Genomic DNA, 19,277 nt, shown 5'->3' on the forward strand with positions numbered 1-19,277 from the left:
TCAAAGTGGTTAGCAAATTTGTCACACATTCCTCTATCTGGGCAGGACATAAGAAGCCCATTTGCCACTCAGAACAGATCTTCTGGACATAATGGTGGCACAAAAGTAAACTCTCTTCACAGCCATCACTGCTATTAGGTGCTGTTATGTGCCTCAAGCTGTGTTTTGTCATGTTTGCTTTGGGGTTTCTGTCACCTGCACTCTGATGTCTAGTTCACTCCATAGACCCAAGGTCCTTGGGAAACAGTGGACCATTCCATCATTTTGGAGAGGGGCTCAGAAGAGTTCATCCCACTGTCCCATAACAAATACAGGACATCAGTGGGAGCACCAGCCATGAGAACTAGAAATTTGCCAAGTGAAGTCTAGAATCCTTCTGATTCCAAAAGTCTTCTGGGGCAGACTACCTTAATGGTACCCTAGCCCCTACAAGAAGAAGCAATCACAGTCAGTCCAAATATCACTAGGGAGTAATCTTTCCATAACAATGAGGAGACAGTCAAGCATACACACCCAATAACTAGATCACTCCTAATCTGCCCTATAACAAAACAACAACACAAAGCAAAACAAAAGCAGATAAATTATATTGGGGAGACACTGACCTGTTTTCACTCCTTGTTAGCTTTACCAACCCTGCTTGTCATCTTATTGGGTCAAAACTGTGGAACTGTGGAGCGAGTGAGTGGAAACAGCTATTCCTGATTGCCAGCCAGCTAGTCAGCAAACTACAAAGCCAGCCATGCTGATTGGACAGAGTCTCAGGATTGAGATGAGGGTGCCCACTTTCAAGTTTTGTTTTGGTTTATGCAGAGCCTCTTATGTGGGTTGAAATACTCAAGGACACTCCTTAGTGAGAGGAAGTAGTAGTATGGAGAGGTGTATGGGATTATATTGTGCAGATTAATAATCCATTTAATTAATTTATTTTTAATCAAAAACTACCTCATCTTTCTTTTTTAATGAGTTGCAGTGATCCAACATGGTTGGACATTCTAGGGGGGCGGGCGGAATAATTTCTCTCCTTCTATCAACCTTATATCTTTATGGCTGAATTTGTATATGGCATGCAAAGAATGTGTTACTGCATAGACTGCATTGCAGACATTGTAGCTGCATCCAGTCATGCTCATTTCAAACACATTTCTGGGAAGACTCTCCAGGTTCTCTTCCCCATTGAAAGTTTTCAAACAGCAATACAAACAGCAACATTCTCACTATTTTTTATTGTGTCCTGTGTTACATGGGATTCCTACCCATTGTAAGTTTCATTGTGGCCTTCCTAGCTAGGAAGTTGTCAGACAGTTTCAACGAAGCAAAATTCATTACATTCAGCATGTTGGTCTTCTGTAGTGTATGGTTGTCTTTTATTCCCTCTTACCTGAGCACCAAGGGAAAGCTCATGGTGGCTGTGGAAATTTTCTCCAGCTTGGCTTCTAGTTTTGGCTTCTTACATTGTATTTTTGCCTCTAAATGTTACGTTATTATCCTGAGGCCATCCTTGAACATCAGGGAGCACCTAATAAGAAGGGATATATAGGAACTGAAATATCTGAATATTGTAAAAAAGTCTGTGTCCTTTGGAGAATTGGGGCATGGCAGATAATGTTGTAGCTTTAAGAAATATGGTTTATTCACCTATTTGCACCTTTAGTCTGCATGGAGTCCAGATCTTACAGCAAGATCATTTCAAGAGGGGCTTGTACCCCACAGCAGTGCAGCCCTGGAGCCCAAGGCATCTGTCCCAGCCAGCTCTGCGACCAGCTTCTCGCAAAAATGGATCCCAGTCCTTCTTCCTCCTTATTCCTTCCAGCAACCCCTGCTCAAAACCTCTATGTTCCTGTCACCTTTTAGTCCTGTCTTTTTATTGTATAGCTGTGTTTTTAGTTTTTTGAGTTGTTCTTCATAGTTTTCAATGTAAGTCACTTTGGGTCACACTGTGACCACACTAATTGGTTCTGATACCAATTAGTCAGTTCTTTTTAAGATAACAGGTGTGTCTTACTAATTTGTAATGAATCTCAACAAACATACAACTACTTACTTCTCAACATGAGCCTAAATAAGCCCCCCCTTTTTTTTTACTTTCCCAGAGCTTAATTATCTGGCAGTCCAGTAATGATGTCATAGCATTATAAATATATGATATGACCTCAAAAAACCTCCACTATTTTTGACAACCCCCTTACTAATTCTCTGGCATTCAGATAATGCTGCCATAATATTACAGCAGAGCATATTTGATGATACATTAGCATAGAGTCTAGATGATGCTTGAAACTTCACCAGAGCATAGGTCTAAGGCTCACTGTTTACCACTGTAATAGTGACGCAGGACTGATTGTAATCTACCATATTTTTCGTTCCATAAGACACACTTTTTTCTTCCTAAAAGTAAGGGGATATGTCTGTGCATCTTATGGAGCGAATGTGTGGTCCCTGGAGCTGAATTGCCCAGGGGTGAAAAGCAGATCATGCTCCCCCCCCCCTTTTTTTTTGAAAGAGGGAAGTGGGTGTTGAAACAAAGCCACTAATCGGCAAGCGATCGGGGAGGGAGATAAGGGACGCTAGAGATAAAGGAGGCTGCCTGGGAGGGGGGGGAGGTAAAGACAGCACACTTGCAAGGAGAGGAGACAGGAAGACTAAATCAATGAGGAGAAAAATTAGAAGAAAAGGAGGAGCAAAAAACTGCTCCAGCTAAGGAAAAGACACTAAGGCAAACAAGAGGGAAGGGAGTGTTGAAAGGAAACAGCTGATTGGTAGGATCGGGAGAGAGATAAGGGACACGATAAAAGAGTCTGCTTGGGAGGGGGAGGTAAAAACCCATGGATCCTCAGGATTTTTACATCGGGTCACCCCAAATTCACCATCAGATCACATAGCATGTCCATGGCTACAGCCTGCACCAAAAAAAATCACGCACCCACTGTTGCATAGGGCCGCAATGGCGCAAAAATATGGTTACAAAGCACGGATCCACATGGATTCTCAGGATTTTTGTATTGGGCTACCCCAAACTCAACGTCAAATCACATGTCTGTGGCCACAGCATGAACCACAAAAATCATACATCCACTGTTTCGTTCAGAATATTTTTTTCTTGTTTTCCTCCTCTAAAAAGTAGGCATGTCTTATGGTCAGGTGCGTCTTATGGAGCGAAAAATACGGTATGCTGAGATCTACCAAACATGTTTGTTTCTACTGTAGTGTCTTGCACAATGCAATACTCCTGGGAGAGCTTTTCAGACATTTAATTATGACAAATTATAAGGCACCCTCACTCACATTGCCAAATCCCAAGTGTGTCTCTCTGTGTATGTTTTAAATGAGATATCAGGCAAAGTCAATAACAATCTAAAAACTGTTATATAATATGTCAGTGTCATTTGGTGCTGCAATGATGAATTATCTGCTGCAGTCTGTTCATTGGGAAATCTTTTTTTAATGTAAAGGATCTCATGCCACTTTTTCAACCAGGTTGAAACTGGATAATAAGATATTCTGCATCAAGACGTAGGCAAAGATGACAGGGGTGTTTCTTTTCCTGTTGCTCATCCTGTCAATGCAGCTGCCTCAGACTGAGTGCAAGGCACCCACTGTTATGTGTGACATGACTAATCCCTTCCAGCTCCCATACCAGTATTATAAAGCAGGAGACATTACCATTGGAGCAATTGCAGCTTTGTATGGCTGCATATTTGATGACATATCATTCAGTGAACATCCAACAACCAAGTTTGTAGATGGACTTTTGTAAGGCTTTTTGTTTTGTTTTGTTTTGCTTTGCTTTGCTTTGCTTTGTCTTTTGTTTTACCTTCTGCGTGCACTAAACAAGGTCATAACTGATAAACGTGTGTGAGCCAAGCATTGGCATAATCAGAAAGCAGCATTGCAATTGTTTTTGCAAGGCAAATTCTGAAGGAACCAGCTGGGAAGGGGAATGAGAAGTTGTGTTCAACAGTGATAGAATTGGTCCCATTCTTGGATATGCCCACAGCCCAACTTTTCTTCTGGGTCTTTTATAATTGAGTAGTGCCTGTCATAGCCCCTGACATCTATGGCCACTTGATCGGGCAACCCAGCATAAACTAAGCCGGGGGTGGGGAAGTGGTATAACTCAAACACTACTATAAAGGCTTGTTTTCTATTGGTTTCTTATTTTTGATGAGTCAGTAGAGAGAATACAATCTTAAGAATTCTGATAATATTTGCAGCCATGACAACTTTGTCAGCTGGCATGCTGTCAAATAGATGTTATGAAACAGATGGTTGATGAAGGGCTCAATATCTGTCTTACACATAATGTAACTTTTCCTTTAGGGCAAGAACAAAATACTATCAGCATGTTTTGTCATTGGTATTTGCGGTGAATGAGGTCAATATGAATTCCAAGACCTTACCAAATGGCAGCCTTGGCTTCCACATTTATGATAGTTACCTAAATGCAAGGATGACTCATCAGAACACATTGAAACTACTTTCCAGCTACAAAATAATTGTTCCAAATTTTAAATGTGATAAGCAAAAGAATCTGATAGCTGTCATTGGGGGACTTGATTGTGAAATCTCCCTTTACATGGCTACACTCTTAGGCATCTACAAGATTCCACAGGTAGAATGTGGGGGCGGGGCAGATGGACATGATTCTTTTTCAACTTTTATTTATGTGTTGTTCTACTATATCCATTTTCTTTTTCTTTGTTGTCTTCTGTAAGAAAGACAGAGAAAATAAGGGAGAGATGTGTTGTTGTTGTTTAGTCGTTTAGTCATGTCCAACTCTTCCTGACCTCATGGACCAGAGCACGCCAGGCACTCCTGTCTTCCACTGCCTCCTGCAGTTTGGTCAACCTCATGTTCTTAGCTTCGAGAACACTGTCCAACCATCTCGTCCTCTGTCGTCCCCTTCTCCTTGTGCCCTCAATCTTTCCCAATATCAGGGTCTTTTCCAGGGAGACTTCTATTCTCATGAGGTGGCCAAAGTATCATGCTCAAGATAATAGCAATTGTCAATTTCCTACCATTCTCTGCTGGTAAGATAGGTGATTTATTGCATTTCATTCCTAAGATCAGTAGAGGAATAAGAAATAGAAATAAAGTTTAGATTTATTTTTTTTGTTAGTGTCCTTTTCAGGGACATTTTTTTAGCATTCCATCTACTAAGCATATGTGTTCATATGCCAAAACTGGGAGTCATCCAGACTTCCTTTTGTGCCATGTTTCTAGGCACAGGAAAATCAGCAAACATTGATTGGGTTTTCTGTTGACTGCTGTTTCCTCTGATTCAGCTATAAAATGTGAGCTTTCCTGGGGAAACTGCCAGGATGCCAACAACAAAAATCCCTTAGACACAGAGCTTTAAAATGTAGACCTGTACCTAGAAAGCATGCACCAAAGAAAGATAAACCCTTAGTAGCATAACTGCCACTTTTCCTTCCAAGTAGTGTTAGAAACTAAGGCACAATGTGGGAAGTATAATGTGCTTACTCCTGATACTAGAGGGCAGCAGGTTTGGATGCATAGAAAACCTGCAAAGTAATCAACATTTTGCGGACACCCAACAAAGACCCATTGACTACTCTCACCTAGTTTAGCTGGCCAGTCAAAGATGTTCCTGGTGTGTGGCCACTGTCACATGCTGACAGCTTCTAGGAGCCACAGGTTAGAGCTGAGTTCAGGGTGGGGACCAAAGGTGGACATACTAGCCCAGAAGAAGAATGGTATGTCCCCCCCCCCCCGAAGTACTACACTTTCTCTTACACGCCATAAACCCCATTGCATTTTGCCAGTGTATGATTATTTCATGACAAATGTATTGTTTTCCTTTGCTTTAGATTGCCTACTGTGTGAATGCTCCAGTGGTGCATAAAAACCAGCTCCCTCCATTTTACCGGATGGTACCGAATGAAGAATATCAATACGCAGGGATTGTCCGTCTTCTTCTTCATTTCCAGTGGAAATGGGTTGGGGTCCTTACAATGGAGAATGATAATGGAGACACATTTGTACAGACTTTAATGCCAATGCTTTTGAAGTATGGAATCTGTATAGCCCTCAATAGCAAAATACCAGCTATAACTCATGCTATAGATATGTTGAGTTCATTTGAATCTATCCTAGATAAGGCCAGTTATCTATCTGATTCTAAAATCACAGTATTGATTGTAAATGCAGAAAATCCCACAATAACATCTTTGACATGGACAATATATTTATATGCAATGTTGAAAGGCATTGTAGAGACTTCCATAAGGAAAGTATGGATTATTACAGTCCAATGGGATTTTTCATCAGATACAATGCACAGAGCTTCAGATATACAAGTCTTTGATGGTGCATTGTCTTTTGCAATGCATTCAGATGAAGTGCCGGGGTTCAGGAAATACCTTCAGACCCTAAATCCAAACTCACCAAAAGGAGATGGTTTTATGAGAATATTCTGGGAACAGGTATTCAATTGCATATTTCCTGATTCTAACACAGGGAAGGAACATGCTAATATTTGCACCGGTGAAGAGAAGTTGGAGCAGCTCTCTGGAACACTCTTTGAAATTAGTATGACTGGCCAAAGTTACAGCATCTACAACGCAATCTATGCCATAGCACATAGTTTACATAAGATGTACGTGTTCAGGTCAAACCACAGAGCAATGCTGGACAGAACTAGATTTAATCTTCCAAATCTACAACATTGGCAGGTAATGTTTCACATCAAAAGCACCTATATTGTAATATCTATTTTGGTATCTGATTGCACTCAATTAACTAGACACCAAATATACACATACATAATTTAATTTTCCTTGAACATGTTTATTTCTCCCATGCAAGTGATTTCTCTTCAATGGGGGTGATATTGGATTAGTCAAGTTTATAGTATACAGTAACTTTTTTCCCTTCTGCAATTAGAAAAGACAATTCTTAAAGAATCTGAAACTCATTAATGTTACAATGAATGATCAAAGCACTGTTTCTGTCTCTCTCTCACACACACACATTCTGTTGCCAGAATGTATCTCTTCACTCTCATGCCTTGAAAGACAACTGGTGCCAAATCTGTATAGTTTTTGGGACCAGTAAAAAACCTCTCTCTTCTCTGTTTGTGGTATTATGAATTTTAATGTATGAGGCTTTAAAATTTGGTTGGTATTATTTAGCAATTATTATATGTTTTCATTTTCTTATAACCTATTATAGGATCACTATATGATGAAGGGCAAGGTAAAAATTCAACAAATGAAGAAATAAGCATTCTTTGTCTCTTTTCATTCTAGCTTCACTCTTTCCTAAGGAGCATCTCATTTAACAACACTGCTGGAGACACAGTATCCTTTAATGAGAATAGTGAATTAGCAGCTGGTTATGATATAATAAACTGGGTTACTTTCCCAAACCAATCTTTTGTAAGAGTGAAAGTTGGAAGGATGGAGCCACAACCTATAATGGATAAAGAGTTTGTCATTGTTGAGGAGGCTATCACATGGCACTACATGTTCAACAAAGTAGGTTCTAAGTATAGTATAAAGAGAAAATGTTTAACAAGAAGTGTTTCAATATTGAACTTTGATAAGCCCTCCCAGACTGCCATGCATGGGGGCTGTATCAAAATTTCACAAAGGTATTGATTAAAGACAGAGTGATCAATTTTGTACTGTGTCTGTATTAATGCAGCATTCCTATTTAATTGTGACAAGCGGTGGCATAGGAAGGGGTACGATGGGTGCGGGCCACCCCAGGTGTCATCACTGAGGGGGGTGACCATGGGGCCAGGCCTGAAGAGCACCCAAGCCACACGTCTCTCCTGGGGAGTGATGTAAAGACTCTGGCACCTGCAGGCTTCACGCTGCCCAAAACAGCAACATGGGGTTTGCGGACTCTGTGGAGGTTCCGCACAGCATGCTCTGCCCTGGCTTGCCCCGCCCGTGGGCAGCTTGCCCTGCCCCTGGGTGTAAGGCATATGCGCTGCCCTGGGCACCCGAACAGCTAGCTACACCGCTGGTGACAAGGAAATTAGGTCAGATAGTGTAGGGTTTCCTGAAAGCTGCCTCCAGGTTACATTGGTATCATGCCATCATCATGGGGCTGCCCTTGAGGAGCGTTCAGAAGCTTTAAATTGGTTCAAAATATGGCTTTCACACTGGGCTGGAGCCACCTCATGATATCATTTTGAACTGACCTTGGACTATATTCACTGCTTGTTAATTGCTTGTGACAGAGGGAGGGAAGTCATCCTGGGCAATGCAGAGATCATTATTTTCCTCACCCCATGCAAGCAAATTTTGACAGTCACCTTGGCATCACAATTATGTCTGGTGAATTTGTTTTAATTTATTATTATTATTATTATTATTTGCCTAAAGGGATCTTGCAGAAGCTTCCTCCAAAGAAGCTATTTATGTAGTGCTTTGAACACGCCTCAACACCCTTTTGGCTGAGTCACGTTTTACATGCCAAAGATGATATAAGGCAAATGGGCATTGCTTGGCCAAAATTTCCTCATGGGCCAAAATGGGATGGCTGGTGGGCCTAATTAGGCACATGAGCTAGACGTTCTCCACTGCTTCTTTACAGAGGTTCAGATGAGAAAGCTGGTTTTGACCTTTAAAGAAGTTGGGAAGGAAAAATGTGGTAGTATGTGGGGTGAAGCAAGGAAAAAGGGAGGATGTCTACCAGCACACAGACATATGAATACTGCGCCTGACCATTTTTGCATATAAATCCTTCCTCAGTAGCACTCTTAGGCAACTAGAGTCTGATGCAAATAATTTATTGATTTTGACATTTTTCAAAAATCATCAAGTGTCTGATCCTTTCCATTTATTTACAGTGGAGTCCTATACCTGTAAGATCTATTTAAATCAAGGTGACTTACTCTCAATCCCAGATCAGTGTCAGATTTAGGGTGATGTGGGTGGTTCCGTGCAAATGGTGCTGAGCCAAGGGGGAACAAAATTTAAAAGAACCATAAATGAGAAGATCGATTTGAGGGGCACCAAATTGTGGTCTTGCACAGGACACCATATTACGAAAGATTACCAAAGTCTTCGCTTGCCCAGATAAGTGTATAATACAAGTGTGGGGAACTTTTAATCCTCCAGATGTTGAACAACAACTCCTTTTATCTTTGGCCAATGGCCATACCTGCTAGGGCTGATGAGAGCTGCAGTCCAGCAAGATCTGGAGGGCCAAAGGTTCCCCACACCTGATTTAAAGACTTACAGTCTTGGATATCTTGGTGTCTTCCTTTAAAACTTTGTTTCTTGTTGTTAAGCAAGTACAAGAGCAATTCATTTTCCTCCTCTGTTTATGGATAGATGCTGCCTGTTGCCATGTGTAATGAAAAGTGCCACCCAGGCTACAGAAGAAAAAAGAAAGAGGGTGAGCCATTTTGCTGCTACGATTGTGTTCCATGTCCAGATGGAAAGATTTCACACCAAAAGGGTAGGAAATACAGTGTTGTGAATATACAGCATAATAAACCGAGTGCATTTGGCAATACACTAAATTTGTTTCTCATTTCCACTCATTAAGAGTAACCAGTAGTAATTTCTCAGCTTTCCCACTTGAATAGTCTTCTACTAGTCTCTGATAGGTCTTATAAGGTGATGCTGTTTGAAATGTTGTATATGGTCTCTTGTTAAAGCAGAACCATGAAATAACTAAAAACTATTTTCATGCTTAAAGCAGTCTACATATGACTTGTTCTGCAGATTTTAGTTTTGTACTCTCAAATTAATGTGAAAACAGGACATAATAGTACTTATGTGATAAGGTTATGCTGAAGTGACACAGAGAGGATTTTTTTTCACCTATTCTTAGTCATCCAGTCTATGGTTTCTTAAAAATCCTATTGGAGTGCTTGCTGAGTTCTGTTTAAATTAAATTTGCATCATAGATGTGCAAAATAAATACAGTGGTACCTCAGGTTACAGACTTCAGATTACAGACACTTCAGGTTACAGACTTCGCTAACTCAAAAATAGTACCTTGGGTTAAGAACTTTGCTTCAGGATGAGAACAGAAATTGTGCAGCAGCGGTGCGGCGGCAGCGGGCAGCCCCATTAGCTAAAGTGGTGCCTCAGGTTAAGAACAGTTTTAGGTTAAGAACGGACCTCCAGAACAAATTAAGTTCTTAACTCGAGGTACCACTGTATAGAGCTATCTTGAGGAGAACAATATCATTTTTAGAAACTTCTTTTAAATACTCATAATTGAAGGGCTATGTTTATATTGAACAGAGCAGAGCTTGCTGACAGTAGTGAATGAGGAATTGATACTGACACATGATTTGTTCTAATTTTTCAGACATGGATGATTGTGCACAATGCCCAGAAGATAAATTTGCAAACAAAAACAGAGACAGATGCCTTCCTAAGGTCATAGATTTCCTCTCTTTCTCAGAACCATTGGGCATCACTTTATCTGCTTTTAGTTTGACATTTTCACTAATTACAGCTTTGGTGCTAGGCATTTTCATCAAGTACAAAGACACTCCCATCATTAAAGCCAACAATCAGAACCTCTCTTTCTCACTCCTGATCTCTCTATTTCTATGCTTCCTGTGTTCCTTCCTATTCATTGGCAAGCCCCAGTCAGTGACCTGCTGTTTACGGCAAACTGCTTTTGGCATAATCTTTTCAGTAGCTGTTTCTTGTGTATTGGCAAAAACTATCACTGTGGTTATTGCATTCATGGCTACCAAGCCAGGGTCTAACATGAGGAAGTGGGTTGGGAAAAGACTCACTAATTCGATTCTTATTGGTTGCTCTCTTATTCAAGTCATTATTTGTGGTATATGGTTTTGTACAGCTCCTCCATTCCCAAATTTAGACATGAACTCGTTGGCTGAAAAAATCATAGTAGAATGCAGTGAAGGGTCAAACACAATGTTTTATTGTGTTCTGGGATACTTGGGATTTCTGGCCATTATCAGCTTCACCGTGGCTTTCCAGGCCAGAAGATTGCCAGACACATTTAATGAAGCCAAATTCATCACTTTCAGCATGTTGGTCTTCTGCAGTGTTTGGTTGTCCTTTGTTCCCTCTTACTTGAGCACAAAGGGAAAACACATGGTGGCAGCAGAGATTTTCTCCATCTTGGCCTCCAGTGCTGGGTTACTGGGTTGTATCTTTGCCCCCAAATGCTATATAATTATCCTGAGACCAGACCTGAACACCAAGGACAAGCTAATAAGGTGAAATATGCAGGAATTTGGTCTGGCAGGAGTTAAGCTTTTGGTCCTAAAAATCATGTGAAATATTATGCTTTTGCTCACAATTAATAAAGGGTCAGGGTGATGACTCATGATGGGTGACCTGTAGTTAGAAATGTTGGTAGAAAAGGGGTAGCTGAGTGGTAGCACTATGGCTTTGCAGGTCCCAGCTTAATTCCCTGCTTCTCTAGGTAGGGTTGGGAGCGACTGCCAGTCAAAGTAGACAAGGTGGGATCAAATGGTCTGATTCCGTATAAGATGTCCTGACTGAATGTTTGAACTTAAAGCGCAGTATAGATACATCAAAATTTGAAGAGAATCATAAGAAATGATAAAATTTGATATTGGAAATATAGTAAATATTTCCAGATATTATGTGTATCTAGAATTTGCTATAAAGCAGGGGTTCCCAAACTTGGGTTGCCAGCTATTTTTGGACTCTGAATTCTCATCATCCCTGACCACTGATCCTGTTAGCTAGGGATGATGGGAGTTGTAGTCCAACAGCAGCTGGAGACCTAAGTTTGGGAAACCCTACTGTAGAGCATTCCATTACATAAACATCTATTTATGCCTCTCTCCCCCTTTCTGTTTCCTTATTCTGCAAAAAGAAAATGCAGATTCTGAATTTGAAGCTCTTATGAAGTTGAATAACTAACACAGGGGACCACATAGGAAAATAAGTATTCCAGAGACAAAGGTTGAGGGAACTAGGCCATATTTATTAATTTAACACAAGAGATCTGCAGAAAGGATACAAGGTGTGAAATACTAATGGCACATGACAAGATGGACAAACCAACCATGCCAAGGCTAAGATGTAGTATCCTAGTATGAGGACAGGCAAAGCATTACTACTCAGAATCCCAAAAATCAGCCAGCAAATGTCTACACTTAATAAAGGTTTGGAGGGTGGACGGGAAGGCGGAAAATGAGGCAGAATGGCTGGTGCAGCAGTAAGTTAAACTGCAAACCACGCCCCTCCAAGCCGCCCGATTAGGCGCTTACCTGTGGGCGTGGTGTGCCAGCCAGGTGAGTAGGGGCAGGGGGCATAACGCCCCCTGCATGAGGCAGAAATTGTGTCCCGCCCACAACACCTCCCCTCTTGCAGGAGGAGAGGCTTTCTCACAGTGAGGGAACTGCCAGAAGGCCCTCAGCACTGGACCTCAGTGTCCGGGCTGAACGATGGGAGTGGAGATGCTCCTTCAGGTATACTGGGCCGAGTCCATTTAGGGCTTTAAAGGTCAGCACCAACACTTTGAATTGTGCTGGGAAATGTAGGTCTTTCATACATCCAAGGAGCACAGAGTGGCCCCTCGCTGCTTCCAAGGAGATCAATGGATGCAGCCCCCTCACACTCCGCCTTTGTCCCGGGCAGTCAAAAAATGCTCGCCCACCACTCGCAGTATTGAGGGGTGGTTTTCCCTCCAAATAGGGCAACTTTGAATGGGCCAGTCAGAGGTTCCAGGTGGATAGCAGTGCCTCACTGGCTGGCTGGGCATTGGGCTGCTACGCCATCCAGCCTTGCAGCAAAGTTTAAAAGGCTGACTGTGTGAGGCTTCCGCAGCGCAGTCAGCTGAAGAGCAAAACCTCCCCCACCCCCTTTACATTATTCCGTTTACACTTCAGGGCAATTACTCATCATGCTTCTAAAATGTATTTTCCTTTTCAGGTTCTGCTTAACATTGCTTTCCCCCTAGATCTTACTCAATGGTTTTCTTGTACCTCCTGATCTTGCTATGGTTGCTGTATTCAGAACTGGGAAATCATCTCCCTGTAGGCAAATCAGAAGGTTGGGAGGTTTCGCCTTCTCCATAGCAAAACGTCACAACTGTGAAAGCATTAGAGGAATCCAAGTCTTCAAACACAGGGTGAAGTGGTGCATCACCCACCATGGTATCAGAGCTGTATTCAGGACACCCCATTAGAAGGGTCTTGGTGGAAGTCCCTATCTAGAAGCTAAGTTTAGGACAGATGGGCCATCGGGCTTCCAGCTGTAGCCTTAGGATGGCCAGCTCAGTAAATCAATGCCATGGAGAGGCCATAGTCCATGGCACGACCCTGAAGCAGTTCCAGCACTCCAGCAGGAGGCTGAAATGGATATACACACAATGCCAGAGCCAAACTTCCACCTATACCTGTAATCAATAAAGTTGTGACCATTTTTATCCAGATAGTTGTCTGCTTGAGTTTGTACCGTCACACCTCATGTGGTCTAAGGCCAGGGAGAGAAGGCACAGTATAAGGGGACGAGTTCTCTCACGAACATGCTTTGTGATCACAGCATGCCTCTGACAGCTGGCTCAGGAGATGGGAGACTTGAGATCCTCCTTTGGGATGAATTATTTTGATTGGCAGATCCTTTAGTTGTTACATTTTAATAAATATAAACTCTTATCCATCTTTCTTGCCTCATGTCTTCTTGTATGTGTTGCCAATGAGCTTCCTATTACACACAAACATGCATACTTAGAAGTGTCGTAAGCCACAGTTTGTATGGAATTGAAAAGATAGTTTCTTGATTAACTTTCTCAATAAACCTTAAGATTGATTGAATATATCATGTAATGTTCTGGGTTGCCGTGTGTGTGTGTGTGTGTGTGTGTCAAAGTTGCTGAGCTTTTTTTGGCGAACATCCACCACCCAAAAAAGAAAAAGTTCAGAGGCTATTGGGGATTTTTATGGGGTCCCCCCTTTAATTATCCCCCTTAACATATGCCCAGGTTTTTCCAGACATTTTCCGCATATATTTATACCATATAAATATGGTATCCTTTGAAGGAAGGGTGGAATAATGAATAAATAAATAGCCCTCCAAAAAAATCATTTCGCTTTCTTTCTTAAAGACCAATGCAACTAAATTAATTATTTATTTTTTACCTATGTAAGACAGTATACTGTATTATGGTAAATTGGAATGAAATACATGTAGTAGTGAAAGTAAAATTACAGTGCATTCTACTTGGAAAGAATAAATAATTTTAAAATGTTTATATTAGGCAAAACTGTGTACAAAATGTTCATATAAAGAGAAAGGCACACTAGAATTTTCATGATATTTTTTAAAGGAAATAAGTTTAACAATGGAAAAATGAGAAACTGAGAAAGACCCACCCAGGTACAAGCATTTTTGCATTGGAAGCATAATTTTCATTTTTAGCTATCTCAAATTTCTTGAGATGTAACTTCAAAATAAGTATTCCCCTAAAGAATTGTCTTTCATAGAGACAAACATGTTTGCTGAAGCAATACCACAGAGGAACTTTCTGAAAACAGGTAATTTTCATCCACCTCCCTAGATCATTAATTGGGGTGTGGTCAGTTTTGCTCCCTTTAGAATACACTGCCAAGTTGTGCAGACACTAGAAAAAAATAATAATAATCAAGAGCACAGTGAGTGGTTTAAATACCCCCTACACTGCTGCTACCTGAGGCTCCAATATCTGAGGCCTTAAGGTTTGTATTGCTGGCTGCAGAGTAGAGTATCAGTAAAGTAGAATCCGACTGGCATACTCCTGGAGCTTCTAAGGAGGATGGGGAAACAAGGAATTCGGTGTTTTGAGGGAAGATCTGGGGAAAGATTTGCATTTGCGATATTACTGGTCTTGTTGCATATTATGATGCCTCACATGGCACACAAAAGTAATCATTGCATTATTAGTGATCCCATCACTGTTCGTCACAGGTATCTACAGTCTGGTGATCTCATAATTGGTGGAATTATTTATCAGTTCTTGCTGCCTGATCAACTGCATAGCTTTGATAAAGACCCTCATGATGAATTGATTGAAGAAACTCTGTAAGCTTGCCTTCCTGTCTGTCCTCCCTCCATCCCTTCTATTAAGTAGAGCTTTCCGGGCATATACTCACAAAGACCAGCTACATGTATTGAAATTAGCAACAATAATATGTGTACTGTTTTCTTTGCGCAGAGTATATGCATGGACTGCAGCCAGTAAAAGAGCATGTATTAGTGGGATTGCCATGGGCACCACAAAAGGCTCATCCATGATTAGGTTTGCTCTACACTTTCCAGGTCCAGATCTGAGTGTGTGTTTTTTGTTTTTGCTTTTGTTTTTGTCCTGGCACTTTCCCCTGGAAAACCCGTTTTTACTGTTGAATCAGAACAAATTGCAATCGATGGAATATCTGCTGTGATCGAGCGGTAAAACACGGGTTTACCTTGGGAAAGCAACAGGACATAAAAAAACAACAACACCAACCCACTGAGAGCTGGACCCAGAAACCCCAGACCTGTGCCCAGAAATGCAGCCAAAAAGGAAGTCTGGATGAGCCCAGAGTGTGGGCAGAGGAGGCTGAAGCCTCTCCTTCTCTGCTGTGACCTTAGTAAAAATTGCCCTGTGCTATTATGTGGGAATATATCCTGAAATCATGGCTGTGAAAGGAGAGCTTAAAGCTTCCCTTCCCAAATGATATCCCCTACACAAACACACACTCACGTCTGGCATTTAATTTTTAAGCCCTCGTGCTGTGAATACCAATCATGCCATAGTTATCAAAAATTGTCCATTAAAGGAAGAAACAATATTTTTCATTTCAGGACAATTTCTATCTTAAATTCAAGCTTTTAAAAGATTGAACCCTCAACTATATCGGAAACCAAATATTTTGCTACTGGAAATAATCTCTGAAATAATTAACTGAAAAGTTGGGTGAGCTGGGTCAAATAATTAACTGAAAAGTTGAGTGAGCTGGGTCAAATAGTTAACTGAAAAGTTGAGTTACATCTGCTGCAGCATATGCTTTTGGTGAAGAGCAACACTGTAAAGGTTTTACTAAGAACAAACTCTTACTTTTATGTTCCGTCCAAATCTCATTATAGTATACTGACTAAGAACTATCTGCACACCCTAGCATTGGTGTATGCTGTGAAGGAGATAAATGAAAACCACTATATCTTACCAAATGTTACCTTGGGCTTCCATATCTATGAATGTTATTCCATTGCACACTGGACCTACATTGGCATATTACAACTTCTCTCAGCAGAGAACAGATTTTTCCCAAACTATAAGTGTGGTGTTCAGAACCAACTGATGGCTGTCATTGGGGCTCTTTATTCTGAAACCTCCCTCCACATGGCAATACTATTGGGCATGTACAAAGTTCCACAGGTAGGATATATCATGGCCAGTCACATATGACTTTCTGCTGTGGATACATCATGTTTGAGATAAGCTTTCAGATCTGCACATATGACATACAGCAAAGCTAAATGACAAAGTCACTTGATCTTGGCTTGTGGTTTTGAGCCCCATGTTGGGTGAAAGATTCCTGTATTGCAAGGATATATCCAGTAAAGCCACTTGTAAAAGGGGGTTTGACCAAATGGCCATTGTGGTCCCTTCCAACTCCATAATTCTATGTTTCTAAGGCAAAATGTATTTGGCCATCACTGTGCACACCCCTGTATAAATGATATATAAATACATTATAAACATAAATAATTATATAAGAATAATAAATTAAGTATACATATATAAAATTATATTTACAGATTATAAAAACTAATAATTAACTTATAAATAATAATTATAACTGTGATGACATTTAAAATGAATATTTATTACTCATGTAATATAGAAACACATCGGAATGTGGATTCAAATTATACTGAAATATAGTAATGGTTAGTTGTTATTATGTTATTACTTCAGGGAATCAAAATGCACAGTCAGGCTTCTTTATTTCTCTTAACATATCCCATTCCATCCTACCCCCCTTATATCTTTCCACAGTTCACATATGGCTCTGTTCCACTGATACTTGATAAAGCTGAAACTTATTCATTCTACCAGATGGTCCCAAATGAAACCTATGAGCATAAAGGAATTCTCCTGTTGCTTTTGCACTTCCAATGGACATGGGTTGGTGTCATTGCCACAAATGATGAGAATGGAGATAGATTTGTGTGGACAATAACAACAATGTTTCCCCAACAGGGAATCTGTTTTTCCTTCATAGAAAGAATTGAAGTAATTTATATCAATGATCTGTATGGAGCTATAGGTTCAATGGTGAGAATATATAATGTTTCCATGGAGAGTAATGCCAATGCAGTTGTTGTGTATGCAGAAAACATAATAAATTTCAGGTGGCTGTTATACATTCCAGAAATTGAATATGATATAATGCCGCCCAAATGTAAAGTGTGGATTCTAACAGTCCAGCAGGAACTCAGTTCATACCCTTATCAAAAGGGCTGGGATTTACAAGTCATCCAAGGTGCTTTGGGCTTCACCATTCAGTCCAATGAAGTATTAGGATTCCATGATTTCTTACGGACCAGAAACCATCTGGGGACCAAAGAAGATGGTTTTATCAGTGATTTCTGGGTACAGGCATTCAAGTGTCTTTTACCACATATTTTTGTTAGCACAGAGGGTGAGAAATCCTGCACTGGAAATGAGAAGCTGGACAGCCTCTCTGGGGATTTTTTTGAAATGAAGATGGTTGGCCACAGCTACAATATCTACAATGCTGTCTATGCTGTGGCCTATGGCTTGCATGCCATGCAATTATTCAAGCACGAAAGAACGATTAATTTTCAAGATCCGCAGCCATGGCAGGTAATGGCCCAAGCATGGAAATATGAGTTAGCACCAAGTTTGTGTGTGTTTTTAACAATTCTTACATATGCAGTGTTTTCGTGAACTTGTCTTCTTTACCACTTTCATCTCATCACCATATTTAAATGTTAAATGAAGAGAGAGAGAGAGAAAGATTATAGATACTGCAGATATATATTCACTAATACCTTTTTATATGAAAACTTTTGCGTTTTAGGAGCACTACACACATTGTAGTCCTCCAGTTATCTATTGGCTCCAGAAAAGTATTCTTTTCTCCCAGCACCATCAAATATTTCATTCTGATATTTCTAAAACAATCCAAAGGAAGGGGAATGAATTCTCATGCACCCTCCATTCCCTTCTCCTTCATCTACATCATTCTTTTCTGATCAGGGAATCAGGAATGAATTATCTGATAAAGTGACGGTCGTTAGCCCAATATAACACCAATTTGTGAAAGTAATATTGTGAATGATGAGTGGTGAAGAGTCCAACGTGAGGAATGGGATAAAATGCAGCTCCAACCATTGCTTTTTCCATAGTGAAACAATGTCTATTGCTGAAAAGCAGTCTATATGGGATGTATCTGGAATGTTCTAGAACAACATGAGAGATATCCTTTTGTTCTGTATTTCTTCACGTTTCTTCTTTTGGCCTTCTTTTTATACCACAGGCCTTTGATTAGGGAAAACAAAACTTAAAATAGTCTGGATATGTTCTTTGGCTTACAGGTCTCCCACTTATCCAACAGTCTCTTATGCATTAATAGAATGGTGTTCTTAAATCAAAGATGTTTTGAATCATAAGCTATTATAGGCTCGGTAGATCTTGTAGAATTTGTATCAAGTGGAGTAGACGGTACTGATATTATTAGAAGACAGTTTCATATGTAGGCCATTGAAATATTTGAAGAATACATATTTTCTTTCTCATCTTAGCTCCACCACTTTGTGAAGAGAGTCTCATTTAACAACAGTGCTGGTGATGAGATTTCTTTTGACCAGAATGGAGAACTGGAAGCTGGATTTGATATTATCAACTGGGTGACTTTCCTAAATCAGTCCTTTCGAAGAGTGAAAGTTGGGAGGTTGCAAGCCAGAGCAAAAGCATTCACCATTAATGAAGGTGACATCACATGGCACAGTGGTTTCAAGCAGGTAGTTTCAAGTAATTTTGAAATCTTGCCAATTAAGACCAAACAGTAAGGGAACATTCCTAAGGATGGGAACCCACCACAAATTATGCCATCTTAAATTAAGCAAACATACACTACATAGGATCAAAATTCCATGCAGGAGCAGGGCTACCATTGGCTGATTTGGTTTGAGCTCAGCAGAGGGAAAACAAGACTTTAAAATACAGTACAGTTAGAGTTACACCAGAGAAAAGGAGCAGATCCCACATTGATCTGATCATTTTTAATTGTTCAGCCATCAATTGTTGAACAATACCAGCAGTCACTGGGAGATCCAAAA

The sequence above is a fragment of the Podarcis pityusensis genome (genome assembly GCF_964106645.2).
Source record: "Podarcis pityusensis genome assembly, chromosome: 13".
NCBI classification, from domain to species: domain Eukaryota; kingdom Metazoa; phylum Chordata; class Lepidosauria; order Squamata; family Lacertidae; genus Podarcis; species Podarcis pityusensis.